We start from the raw sequence: 14,667 nt of genomic DNA, 5'->3' as shown, positions 1-14,667 counted from the left end.
ATCAGCTAGGAAAGGCATCAATTAGAATACTGTTTGCTTGTTGGAAGACTATAATCCAGGCTGCTTTTCAAGCACCAACAGCTAAATAGGTGCTTATTTAAAAATCAATCTAAAAGTCAAGGTTTCCTTTTCAAATCCTTTCCATGAAGGGGCAATGGTGGCAGAATAGAGGGATAAAGCTTTGAGTGGTCCCAGCTGCTGAACACGCGTATCTCAAGGAGACTGCCACGGATTTCAGAGCATCGCAGATAGAAACGGGTTGTGAGAGGCGAACAACACGTAAAACAGCAAGATCGCCAGCCACTCAGAGGGGCCCACCACGAGAGTGAGGATGCCTGGTCCTCCTGACACCAATGAGCAAGAGGTTGCTCCCCAAGCCTGAGAGCCAGAGCCGAAGACAGCAGAGATAACTGCTTGGTAAAGGGGGAGATGGAGGGAAACGGGAGAAAGATCAAACCTCCATGCCATGCACGCACACGTGCACACACAGGATGGATGCAGGTGTGCGCACACGCACAGGCGCACACACACACAGATCTTCCACCAGGCACAGATAAAAAGTAAAAGGGTCTAGGAAGATCCAGCAGGACTGATTTTGCTCCTGGGAGCGATCTTCTGCTTGGGGAGAACTAGCACGCTGATTTTCACCGTCAACCCACACTGATGTCAGGTGAGTTGGAATGCCCCTTTCACGTTCTGATCAAACACAGATTTGAACCTGTGAGCACAAACTCCAATGCCTACAGGCATCAGGGAGATCACATTAGTAAGTGCAGTGGGCCAGAAGTCAACAATAGGGAGCGATGGGGACTGTGGCAAACTAGGCAGCCCCTGTCTAAAGGAAGTGCCACACTCAGCACCAGGAGTCTGTGACTGGGTAACACTGGACTCAGTGTTGTTCCATCTTTTGATTTTTGTTTTCTAAAGAAGCCAGAAACCTAGATCTTTGGGTGAAATATCCCACTTTTAAAATATTAGCCATTAACTCAAAATGGGTCTCAAAACTCTCCGGGCCAAACAAATCAAATCTGATCTCTGATGTAAACACATCGCTTCTCTCCACTGAGAAGTGTCCCATGACAGCAGGTTGTAACCCAGCCTATGACCCAAAATACCCTGGCCCGCAGGCATGCTTGGTTTGGCCCACACTATGGGTTTTATTTTGTTTTGTTGAAACTGAACTAAAATTTAAATTGAAGATATTGTGCATGAAATCTTGACTTCTGTTTCTCCCAAAGGACGAGCACTGGCAACACGGTGCACCCTCAACACCTGTGGGGACTGGATGGCGTTGAGTCACGGCCGCCCCCAGAGGACACACGCTCACTCTCAAGGTCACCAGTATTCCCACCAGGCCCCCTTCACGCACTGTCACACCTGCCCGGCCCCACTGGGCATCTGCCTTGCAGCCCCTGACAAATCCTCAAAGAGAGGAGAGGAACGGTCAAGAATGCTAGCCTAGGGGGCTGGCCCGGGGGCCAAGTGGTTAAGTGTGCGTGCTCCACTTCTGCAGCCCAGGGTTCGCAGGTTCAGATCCCAGGCGCAGACGTAGCACCGCTCATCAAGCCACACTGTGGTGGCGTCCCACCTAAAGTAGAGGAAGATTGGCAACAGATGTTAGCTCAGGGCCAATCTTCCTCACCAAAAAACAAACAAAAACAAGAATGCTGGCCTAGTGTAAAATTCCAGAGGGAGGGAAGACGTTTTAGAATAAGGCCATGAAGACGACTATGGCATTGCTTTATCCATAAGGATAAATATTTGCCTGGCAATGCGAGAAGCTAAAGTCCCCTGCACCGCTCACAGAAAGTGTGCTATGGGAATTTAAAACCAGAAGGGAAAATAAAGGTAACCGAGTGAGCTATTTTTTACCCCTTGCAACTCATGGAACTTCTTAAGGTTGATTTACAAACTCTTATTTTGAAAACCTTCTCTTTTTTCCCGTCAGTTCATATTTCTCCCTTTTCCAAGGAAGTTACATCATGGGGAAGTCAAAAGAATGCAGGATGCCGAGTCAGGCGGCTCTGCCCCAGGCAGGCTGTGTCCACCTGGTGAAATCGAGGCACCCCCCGCCCCCCCAGTCTGACTTTTTTTGTCTTTAAAATGGGATGATGAGACCCTCTTCCGTCACAGAGGTACCGCGAGGATAAGATGAAGCAGTGCACACGGAAGCACATTAGACTGTCACTGTCTGCCATGAGTTAGTTTTCATGTATCATCTTTTGCACCCCACGCCTCAAACGCAGGCTCTATGAAGTCATGGGTTTGTTTTCTTCATCACTGTACCCCCCGTGCCTGGCAGATATTAGGCATTCAAGAAATAATTCTTAATTAAAAAATGAGGTGTGTGTACATAGATGACTGATAGATGGAACAAAAAGTAGATGAGAGAGAGAGAGAAGTGACAGATGAGTGAGTGAGTGAGCAGGAAAGACAGACAGACAAAATTATCACCACTAACACTCTCTATATCTCTCCTCTCCGGACACTGACCTAGAAAGTTTGGCCACCGTCTGCCAAACTCTTTTGGCTGCAATAACTAAAATCTTTATGTAACTTATATCCCACTCACTTGCCCTTGGGTGGACATACTCCTTCCGCAAGTGACTCTATGCTGAAAGGTCCCTGGTATTTCACTGAAGGAGACGAAGGCATTACGTGCCTCCCGGGTACCAGATGCTAGGGGAGGTACCTTCCTCACCTCATCCTCACAACCCTGGGAGGGGGCATTGTTGTTGGTCCAGCTCACAGCACGAGAGGTGAGGCTCCGATTGGTTAATCAAGCTTCCGAAGACCACGCAGCTCTTAAGTGGTGGTGTCTGGTTTTCAACCTCGCCCTCTGACCCAAATCCAGAGAGATTCCCACATCCCTGACAGAATAGACTAGACGAGCCCGGGAAGGTCTTTGCATCATTCTGGGATTCTGGACTTGCTACTCAACACACCTGCTCTTCCTGGGCCCACTCTCTAACACAGCGGCCGATTAACACACCAGCCGTTAACCAGTCTGGTAACTTAGCTTTGAGCCAAGCCCTTGCCCCGACAATAGATACTGGGAGTGTGCAAGTCGGCCACGGTCCAGCCATTTCAAACTCCCCCTCCCAGCACTGCCCACTTGGCAAAGTAACATGGCTTTGTCTGAGTTGGCCACTGACTGGACTGGAACACAGCATCTGACTCAAAGAAGATACCTCCATAGGTTGGCCAACGATTACCATGAGGCTTCGTACAGAGGGCTCTGCCCACTAGGGGGCGATGGTACTTGGTTAAGCCAACAGGATGCTCTCTCTGCACTAGTCCAAGTAAATTCACTGAGAGACGCAGAGAAGACAACGGCCCACGCAGGGCTAAAAGGGACAAGAAGATGGCCACAACCTTGAGCTGAGGATGCGTTCCAGTCCCGAGTCCTACTCACAGAGGGTGGAATTAACACCCAGGGAATCTCTCTGGTCAAAGCACTGACAACCCCTCTTGCTTCGATCTGATTTAGAATCTGGCTCATGTGCTCTCACACCAGCTCTAAGCCCGGTCTGAGCTGGCCTCTATTTTAGGGACATTCAGGGAATCAGCATTTTCAGCCCCAGTCCAGGTCGAACAATGGCAAGCAGCAATCAGCTGCTCAGAACTGGGTCTTGACAAGCCGGACCCCTTAGAACAGCTTCTAAGCAGCGTCTATGGTTTTTCACCACGTCTTGGCCCACCGAACAGGAACATCTTTCCGAATGAATTCAGTGGAACGGAATCTCATGCCAGGATTTGTTTCCTTTTCACACGCACACACAAACAGGGTCTGCTTCCACGGAGCAAAATATAACTTTTAATAAGCTTACGGCCTCCGAAGCCCAGGGGCTATGGCCTTGCTCTCTGCTATTTCACAAAACATTTCACGCAGACTCCACTCTGCCATGCTCCAACAGCCCAGAGTGTTCACAAGTATGGCTGTGCTGCCCATCTCGGCTATTTATTTCTTCCCCTCTCTTCCATCCTTCCCCTTAAGCTATTTCTCTTCTTTTATGGCTAAGCTTTTTTCCAGGTAAAGGAGACAGCTGGCAGGATCAGAAGGTGGCCTCTCACAAGGTTACTCTGACCTCAAATAATACCGCGGCGAGTTCATGCACACGCAGCACTGAGCGGAACTATCTTCTGATCTCTCGTTCTTCAGCAGAGAAGCGATTTCACCAAGATCTACGCTCATGGCCACGGAAGCTGCCCATATGGCAGGGTGCAAAAGAGGAACCCTCTGAATCTAGCATTCACCACGCATGGCTACATTATGCTCCCTCCATTTGCCTGTCCACCAAGCTAATGCCAATTTGAATCCCCAGCTCCAGTATCAATGTGCCGTCCCTATTCTAGGGGCAGTCAATGCTAGATGTCCCACAGAATTAAGCCAATGCTATGCACCAAGTTGGCAAAGGCAACTGTGATATTTTCAAACACTGGCTGGCACAGGCATGAGTAATGACAGGACTGCCTACTGGGGAAAACACACACGTGCATGTGTGCACACACGCACACACACACAAACACACAATGGGTGTGGTTCAAATCTCAGCTTGGGTACGAAGCCCTGAATGGTCCTCAGCCTCTCTGCGCCTCTGCCTCCTTGTCCATGGAGGCACTCCCGTTCTGCAGCAGGCACCGATAAGCCCTTTCGCACCCTCGCTGCCTTGCAGCTCTGCAAATCACCTCCAGCCCAGGTCGACTGCTGAGCTCCAGGCCACCGAGTCCAGCTGCCAGTGGGCACCTCCCTTTCATGTCCCAACATGTCCTCAACAGAATTCATCATCTTCCCCTACAGATCTGTTCATCCTTCTGTGTCTCCTGCATCACTAACTGGGACCTTCTTCTACCCAGTCGCCTGAGCCAGAAGTCAGCCTGGAAGCTGCACTCTCCTTCACCGAGTGCTTAGAATCATCCTCATTTCTTGACCCCTCCCCTTCTTTCCATCCCGGCTTCTGCGTCTCTAATTCAATCCAGGCCATCACCTGTGCTAGTTTTCAAACTGTTCTTCCTGAATCTTTTCTTGCCCCCAACTAATCCATTCTCCAGCCCCACACAGCTAGAGTAATTTTTATAAACATTCCAATCTGAGCAAGTCGCGCCCCTGCTTAGAATCTTCAGCAACTCAGTACTGCCGTCAACCTAAGAGACCATCTGTTTACGTACTGCGGCTTAGGAAACCCTTCATCGTCTGATCTTCCTCATCCCCGTGCAGCCTCACTTCTTACTCCTCCTCCTTGCTTTTAAGATCCAGGCACAATGAATGTCTTTCTGTCTCCTGAATGCACCCTTCAGAGCCCACATTCCTTCTCTCTGCCTGCACACTCCATGTCTCTCCCCCAGCCACATGCCCTCATCTGGCTAACTTCTCCGCGTCCTTCTGGTAATTGCCTCGGACAGTGCTGTCCTGTCCATGCCCGTACCCCAGGACCCACCACAGTGCCCGGCGCTCAAGAAATATTTGGTAAATGCATGAATAACTCGGCACTCAAAGGTCTGACCAGAGGTGGCAGGAAAATGTCTGCTCTGGACCCCGAGGGCCTTGGTTGGGTTTAAACTTCCCAACATTATCCTCACAATCCGCTTGAAGCATGCTGGGAGGAGACTGGAGAGCTGGCCATCAGGTGGCATTTCCTATTGCCTGGGCTGTCTTCCATCCTGGAGAAGCAGCTGAGCAGAAAGCAAAACAGCCGTAGAAATCACAAGTTGTTGCAACTTCCCCAAAGGCCAGTTTTTCCTCTAAACCTGCTGTTTCCTCTCATAACTTCCAGGTCTCAGATGACCTTGCCGGAGGTCGAGGTCGGAGCAGCCTTCTTATCAGGCAGCTGCTACCCCGAGCGTGCTGCTGCTCTCAGATGCATGTGATGCAGAGGCCAGAGGGGCAGCGTGCAGGAAGTGGGCACAGCAGGTGGAGGAGATAGGCCCTTCCACTCCCACGCTCCCTCCTGGGCACCCAGCTGCCTGTCCCTGTCCCAATATGCATTTCACGACCCAACAGACTAGCCCTTCCCTGTGTCCAGACGACCTGCCCCTTTGGTTCACCATTTTTCACAGTCAGCTTCCTCCCTGGCTTTTGCTTGAGTTAAGTCTCTCAGCAGATGCCTGTGGATGCCTCGCCCTCAGCGTCCTCCTCACGCAAGCTGGCCTTGCAAGTGACAGCATCTCCGAAAGTCAACAAGATGTGCTCCCCGGCCCACTCCCCTCACATGCACCCCTCTCCAATGAGATCTTCCAAAAGAGAACAGACACTACCAGTGTGGACTCTGGAGTCAGAGGGACCTGGCTTCAAATCCGGCCTCTTCCAATTGCTGAAGCGGTCACTCAAAATCTCTGAATCCCACTTTCCTCTGTTGTGAAGTGAGAAAGATAGTATCTACCGCAGAGGATGGCTCTGAGGATTAAATTAATAACAGAAAGTGTGTGTGGCTGGCACACGGCAACCACGCACTAAGCAGTATACTTGGGGACTGACTACTACCCCAGTGGAGCCCCGCAGTGACGTGAGGTCAGAGGCACAGAGGAGGCGCTTCAGAAACATTTGCTGAACGAGTGAGCCCTGCCTTCTCTTTAGAATGAGAAATGGGAGGGCAGCTCACAAGAGCTGGCTCCCTCCCGCCCCTAGCTGGGTCTCCGCGTCCAGCAGACGTGGACAAACTGCTCTAGCTGACAAGTGCACCTCTCAGAGGGGCTCCCCACCCCCGCACCCTATTCCTGGAGATCCCAAACCCCTCCTGGCTGATCTAGCAATCAGTATGATTGCAGCTGCACTGTCAAGGACAAGGCTATCCAATGTGGTGGCCACGTGTGACTTTTTAAATTTAAAAGTAAACTTTCTAAAATTAAATAAAAGTAAAAGCTCTCAGCCACATGCACTAGACACACTGCAAGCGCTCAACAGTCGCCTGTGACTAGCGGCCATCATCTTGGAGGGCACAGAGAACATCTCCATCATCACAGACAGTTGTATTGAGTGGCGGGTGCAGGGCATCTGAGTTGATGGTAGCTACAGAATGACGCACAATGATTACCTGCTTGTAATTAAGAGCAAGATGTGGCTGCAGGAAATCCACCCAAGCGGGTTCTGACCAGACTCTGGTTTCCCCAGGATCTGTGCCTCGCCCCAGGCTGGCCCCGGCTTTGACCTGGCTCTTTCCGACTCTAGTGTCTGACGTGGAGACCAGCGCACATGCATTCACTCCACTGGCAAGGCACGGTCACCCTCCCCAGCCTGGCTCAGCCTCTGCGTTTCGCGCACTCCTGCTCGGAGCCCCGCCTCAGGGCGGCGCTGCACTTCTTCCCCCTCGTCTCTGACTCAGCACCCCCGGGCTGCCCCCACCTGCCTCCTCAGACTCTACCAAGCCCTCTTTTTGGGAAGGTCAGTGCCGGGGGCTGAATGTGTCCCCTAAATTCATATGCTGGAGCCCTAGCGTCCTGTAATCAGAATGTGACTGTCTTAGGACACAGAGCTTCTAAAGAAGTAATTCAGCTTATGGGGTCCTTAGGGTGGGTTCTAATCCAATACGACTGGTGTCCTTATAGGAGGAGATTAGGACACAGAGAGACACACCCCAGAGACGCACAAGCACAGAGGAAAGGCCACGGTGAGGACACAGCAAGAAGATGGCCGGTCGCAAGCCAATGGAGAAAGCAGCCCTGCCGGCACCTTGATGTCAGGCTTCCAGCCTCCAGAGCCGTGAGACAAGGAGTTCCCGCTGTTTCTGCCCCTAGTCTGTGGTACTTTGTTACGGCAGCTGGAGCAAACTCATACAGTCTGCTATCTACTGTGTCGCCTCGGGCAGATTTCTGAATCTGGATTAGCCTCAGTTTTCCTATTTACAAACGACGGAAACACCTACTTCCTATCTCCTAGGGCTTCGGACGCGCATACTCTCCACTCCTGCTCTTGCTCCATGGCTGGCCCTTCGCTAGGAGGTCCTTCCCTCCACTCTCCAGCCACCGAAGCCTACCGTCCCTCGGACCTCCACCTGCCCAGCCTGCCCAGCCTCCAGAAAGGGCCTGTTGCAAGCATGCGGCCCCTCTACCCGCACAGGCGGCCCCACAGCCTCTCTTCCCAACACCTGTCACCGCATGTGGTTATTTCACTGCTACCGGTTTGCACCATGGGACTGTGAGCTCCACAGGGCAGGGCTGTGCTCTCTTTTGTTCATCTCAGCATCCTCAGTGACCAGCACTGTGCCTACAACACGACAGAAGCTGCAAAGAGAGACAGGAAAGGGCTGCAGGGAAGATTCCATCAGACAGTCCCTAAAAGCACGAACACACTGGCCGGGGCAGAGGGAGCTCTTGCCGAACACCAGCTGTTGGGGGTCTTTAGTGAGGCGCCTTAATCAATGGTGCTCTGATCATGTACTGGGCACCTGAGTGACTGCGGTTAGCCTCTCACTTCCTGTTCCCAAGCAGGTTGTCTCTGAGCCACGGTGACCCTTCTCAGTACCTTTCTTTACACCAAAGTCCCCTCTTCCTCTCTGGCTACGACCATCTGGAGCCTGCAGGCAACTGTGAGCGCCCAATCGCCATTCTTCCACCTGCCTTCACAGGGCAAAGAAGGAGCTGCCCAGGTGGCTGAGTGCTCAGAGCCGAGGTGGTCGTTATGCCCTTGGAGGGGACGGGGGATCAGCAAACGGATTATCCATTCTGAAGTTCGGAGAAGTGAGAAAGCCCAGGCCCCTGGACGGTCTCGACCCTCCTGAGGACTCTGGCAGTGACAGCCACATGGAAAGAAGGACTCAAAAAGAAGCAGGCTTGGCACAATGGCAACATAAGAGACAACGAGTTTGGGTGCCCTCAAAGAATCCTGACAATGGGTTAAATCTACAAGGCAACGGCTATCTGAGCACAGGTATTGACAGCAGATACAATCTGTTATGCAGAGACCGTGATTAATGTCTGTAACCAATTAGAAATAACTGAAAAGAGGATCAATGATATAATCACTACTGGTATCGGATTGGAATGATACAGTGACTAGAGCAAAGACATTGTTCAAATAAGTAAGAAAGAAGCAGGAAGTACCTGCTCTATTCAGAACTCCCTCTTCCTCCCTCACATTTAGGTTGGGGAGAACTGGAGGAAATGGGTAAAGGGGGGTACCCAAGGAGGAAGGCGTCTCCACCATCCCACCTTGGGTACCAGAAGAATCTTTTTGTAACATACTGGAAAGCCTTCAATTACTCTAGGGGCTCAGGTCAGAGGCAGGGGAGAGAAAGTATGCAGGAACTCCATGCCCCTTGGAAGATAACATTGCCCTACAGGACAAAAGTTATCTTCCATTCAATGACCCAACCCGGGGCATATATGTTAAACATTTATTGGGATCCTTCAACATTCCAGACACCAGAGGGGCTGGGAACTCAACAGTCAACAAGACAGGCTCAGTCCTTGACCTCCAGAGGTTTTGCTTCTCTAGCAGATCCCAGCTGAGCAGACGCCTGCACCAGACAGGCTCTACCATAGTGTCCAGGAAGAAAGGCTGAGGAGTCTGAGAGTCCCTTACATTTGGCGCCTGAGGAGAAGAAAAGGAAGGGACACAGGAATTCCACAACATGTGACCAGGATGTAATGGGTGGACATATTTTTTACTTTTATAGAGTAGAAAAATAAATTATAAAGATGTTCCACATAATGTGTCATCAGAAAAATGCAAAGTAAAACAGCAGTAAGATAGCACTATGCAACTTCTAGAACGGCCAAAATCTGGAACACTGACAACACCAAATGTTGGCCATGATGTGGAGCAACAGGAGCTCTCATTCATTGCTGGCGGGAATGCAAAATGCTACAGCTACTCTGGAAGGCAGTTTGGCAGTTTCTTACAAAACTAAATATACTCTTATCTGATCCAGCAACCATGCTTCTTGGCATCTACCCAAAGGAGTTGAAACTCACGTCCACATGAGAGCCTGCAGACGGATGTTTACGGCAGCTTTATTCACAATTGCCACAACTTGGAAGCAACCAAGATGTCGTTCAGTAGGTGAAGGATAAATGAACTGTGTTTATTTCAGATGATGGAACGTCATTCAGGGCCGAAAAGAAATGAGCTACCAAGCCATGAGAAGACATGGGGGAACTTTAAACACACATTATCTGAGTGAGAGGAGGCATTCTGAAAAGGCTACATGCTATGTAATTCCAACTACATCATATTCTTGAAGAGACAAAACTATGCAAACAGTAAACAGATCCGCGGTTTCCAGGGATGGGGAGTCGGGCGAGGATGAAGGGGGAGAGAACAGAGGGTTTTCAGAGCCGTGAAATCACTCTGCGTGGGACCATAACGGTGGATAGAAGTCATTATAAATTGTCCAAAACCACAGAACGGATGGTCCAAGACTGAACCCTAACATAAACCAGGGACTCTGGGTGATAATGACGTGTCGATGTAGATTCATCGATTGTAACAAAGGCACCGCTCTGGCGGGGGAGGTTGAAAATGGGGGAGGCTGTGCATGCGTCGGGGCAGAGGGTATACAGGAAATCTCTGTACCTTCTGCTCAATTTTGCTGTGAAACTAACCTGGCTCTAAAAAAATAGTCTATTAAAAAGGGAGGCATAAAAATGGTAATAAACTATAAAGTGTAAAAAGGTGATAGAATAAACACGAATTAAAACAAAATTTAAAAGTACAAAAATAAACTTATTTTTATATAGTACCCACCTAACAAAGAAAAACCTTCCACTCTCCTCTTCAATTGCTTGATCTGCTGTTCCCTCATTCTAGTCTGTTCAAAACCAAACCAGCAAGGCTCATGTAGCAGTCATTCAACTAACAGACGACCTACTGTGTGCTCAGGCCCTGGGACTGTTCCTGGTCTGTGCAGATTTAAAATAATAATCTTTACGGAGCAGTTATTGTACACCAGACACTGCACCAAGTGCACATCATAGTAGGAGTTGGCATTTATCGAACACCTACTGTGTGCAGTGTTCTGTTCTAAGCACTTTGCACATGTTAACTCATTTAATCCTCACAGCAATTCCATGGGATGTGTGCTATTATTATCCCCAGTTTATGGATTATAAAGGAAGGCAGAGACAGTTTAAGTGAATTTTCTGAAAGTCGCTCAGCCAGGAGGTGGCAGAAAGAGATGCTCAAGCCTTGGTGGTCTGGCTCCAGAGCCTAGGATGTAACTGGACCTGGCTTAAAGCTAAGGAACAGGGGCCGGCTCTGTGGCTGAGTCGTTAAGCTCACGTGCTGCGCTGCGGCGGCCTAAGGTTCGGATCTTGGGCGCGGACATGGCACCACTCGTCAGGCTACGTTGAGGCGGCATCCCACACCCCACAACTAGAAGGACCTGCAACTAACATATACAACTGTGTACGGGGGGGGGTTGGGGAGATAAAGCAGAGAAAAACAAAAAAAAACAAAAGAAACAAAAATCATTGGCAACGGTTGTTAGCCCAGGCGCCAATCCTAAAAAAAAAGGTAAGGAACATAAGGCTCGAGGGAGTTGAATAACTGGCCCAAGGTCACATAGCCTATAAGTGTTAGAGCTGAGATCTGAACACAAGTTTTAAAAAGTCATACTAGAATAAGCTGGAGGACTCACATTCCCCGATTTCAGATGTACTGCAAAGCTACAGTAATCAAAATAGTGTGAGAACTGGAGTTAATTCAGTCTAATAGGGCCAGTAAGTACAGCTGCACAGGTTGAACAGTGCATAAATCTAGAGAGCACCATCCATATTGAGATCTATGTGAATAGTGTCCTGCTAGACTTCTGCAGTGCACAACCTGCTCAATCTTATATGACAGTCTTGAATCTATGGGAAACTGATTTTATTAAACTAAAAACACAAGTAACAGGTAATTAAAATAATACAGGAAACATATGGCTAGATCCCCGCCCTCAGCGTGTTCTTGATCTTACTAAATATATAAGACATACTCACAGGATGAGAGCTGAAGGGAGCTACTGTAACACATTTTGCTTGGATGCTTTCAATGAAGTAGAAAGTTTCACAGGCTTTTACCATCAGGTGCAGGAAAGATTTGCAGCTTCAAAACAGTTTTGCTCCTTTGCCATGCTATGCTGTTAGGTTTTTTTGTTTTGTTTTTTTTTAACAGTGTTTTCAACTCCATTGTAATTCGTTATCTTTCCTCATCTTTCTGCACCAGCACCAGTGACATCTGTTTCACACCGGGAGCATTTTTACCAACAGAGCCGTTTCACCATGAGGATATGCTGCAGGTTTCCAGGGGCTGCATATGCTCTTCTTCCGCGGGAAGGTTTATGGGTCAATATTGAATCTGAAGACCTGTCTTCGTCTTTGGGGCGAGATGAGAGCCGAGGAAGGGGTACAAATGGCTGTCGTACGAGTTATCACTTTCACGTCCTGTCTAAACCTCCACTCTTGCCCTTGCTCTCGACTCCTCCTGCCGCTGTCCTATTTTCATGCAGACTGACACCCTTCCTCAACTGCATAACGGTCACAGCTTTTCTATTTGTGGGTTTGCCCAGTCCCCTCACCTCCCACTGCAAAACCATCATCATCATCCGCGTTCCCACTGTCACCAGACTGGTCTTACACAATCGCTGATCAAACACCACCTATGTCACGCCTCTGCTTAAAATCCTTCCAGACTCCCTGAGGCCGGCAGTAAGTCTTATAGGTTCCAAAGTGTTTCAGGGCCAAACAGGCCACATGAAGGAAAGAGGCAGGTGCGTGCGTGTGCATGTGCGTGTGTGTGTTTCTATAATGCCACCTAGGGTTGCATCCTTCCCACACTGACATACTTTGTTTGCATATTAAAGATGAAGGAATAGTCTTCACTTCTACAAAGAAATATGTTTTCTCTCTCACTTTCTTGAAACAGACAGACCTCTCAGTCTACCTTTTGTTTGCTTTCTTTTAATAGAGACGGAAGGAAAAGAAGTATTTTACTTTCCTCTTTACTCTAAGACAAACAACAACGCAAGTGGGATGACAAAGGAAAACTGATACTCAGCTGCAGTGTCAGGGGGAGAAACGGGGAGGGCAGGCCTAGGCCCCCGGGGAACAGACGCCCCAACAGAAGAGGGCAGCCTTGACTGGACGGCCAGCCCACTGTCACCCTGCAGGAAGGTCCAGTGTTGCCAAATTTTTCCAAGACAAGCTGGAAATCTGGAATTTTGTGTGCAAGCTCTCCAAATTAAAAACTGAGAAATGGATTTACTTTTTAAAACCTTTGTTCAGTCCAGGCTGAACAACACAGAGTTGCAAGCCCAATGTAACCTGTGGCTTCCATTTCCTGACCTCTGGCCTAGAATACAGAGGTCATCCTCCCCTCCCAGCACTGCCCGGTCTCACTCCATTCCCCCTTAGATGCCCTGCATGCATGCTTCGGGTTACCCTCCTCTGGGCCTTTGGCCATGCTGTTTCCTCTTCCTCCTTTTCTACCTGGAAAAGCTCCTTCCCAAAACATGCCTCGAATGTCACCTCCTCAGTGAAGCCTTCCCTGACTCCCGACAGAGCTCATCACTGCCTCTCTCGGCAACTTTAGTACTCTCAACATTACATTTGAACCCACGTTTTACATTATGTGTATTAATTTCTGTCTCTCTTAATAGTATTTGAAATTCTTAAAGGCAAGAATCATGTCTTATTCATCTCTGGGGCTCCAATGTCAAGCAATGGGACTTAAGGAGCAGCCTTGCATGAATATTTGTTGGATGGATGGATGGATGGATGGACAGTTTCTATATGGATACAGGAATGTATGAATATATGAATGCTAGGTGGATGGTTGGATGGATGGTTTTGCCATGCATAAATGGATGTATGATGGATGGATTATGGACACTGGATATATGGATGGACAGAAGCAGGGATGGGTGGACTGTGTGACTGGAGGTTCCTCACCAGGGCCTTAGGTATAGTTGCCAAGGATTGGTCCAGACACCCTGGCTTTACTTAAGTTCCTACACACAACAAGCTCATTCCTTTACCAGGGATTTTGAACTTGTTCTCTCCCCAGCTCTTTCTAAGACTAGCTCCTTCTCGTGATTCAGGCTTCAACTCAGGTGAAATATCCTTAGAAAAGCCTTTCTCAACCATCTCAATCATAAGAGTGACAATCAAGTCAGTAATTATTACATTACTGTGCTTGTTACTAATTCTCACTGTCTGAAATTGCTTTGTCTAGATTTCTGTTTTCCTGTCGATTTTATGCATCCCACTCACCTCCACCTGAAGGCTTCATGAAGGCATTGCTATACACCCATGCCTACCACTGTGTCTGACACATTGCAGATGCTGAATAAATATGGAAAAATTTAATACATTGATTACTGCAGGAGGAAATATGAATTAAATGAATGAGTGGAATTCACTTCTTTGGTGCTTTTATTGGCCTTTGAGGCATCAAAAAAAAAACACTGGGCATAAGAAATCTCTTGTCCTTATTAAGATTTCCTCTAGAAGCCTGGGGTTTAGAGCCAGACAGACCTGGGCTTGAGACTAGGACTTGTCATGCATCATCGCTAAGTGATCTTTGATAAAACACTTAACTTGCTAAGCCACAGTGTCCTCATCTGTCAAACAGAAATAATAAGAAGAGTGTAAACTCATAAAGTGCTTGTGAGGATTAAATAAGATCATCGTGCATGAAAAGCACAAAACACAAAGTCTGCCAGAAACTAAACACCCAAAGGAAATGCACCC

General features: G+C 48.7%; 2 protein-coding genes across 46 annotated transcripts in view; both read right to left on the bottom strand.

Annotated features, from left to right (window-relative positions):
• LOC138919032 (ATP-binding cassette sub-family D member 2-like) overlaps nucleotides 1-14,667 on the bottom strand; it is a 333,145-nt gene that overhangs the window by 94,601 nt on the left and 223,877 nt on the right. The gene's annotated exons all lie outside the window — the stretch shown is intronic.
• Nucleotides 1-14,667, bottom strand: part of LOC138919017 (heparan sulfate glucosamine 3-O-sulfotransferase 4-like) — a 98,556-nt gene that overhangs the window by 49,201 nt on the left and 34,688 nt on the right. The window lies entirely within an intron of this gene.

The sequence above is a fragment of the Equus caballus genome, chromosome 19 (genome assembly GCF_041296265.1).
Source record: "Equus caballus isolate H_3958 breed thoroughbred chromosome 19, TB-T2T, whole genome shotgun sequence".
In the NCBI taxonomy this organism is placed as follows: Eukaryota; Metazoa; Chordata; class Mammalia; order Perissodactyla; family Equidae; genus Equus; species Equus caballus.
The sequence above is the reverse complement of the archived record's forward strand: the minus strand, read 5'-3'. Positions and strand labels throughout refer to the sequence as shown.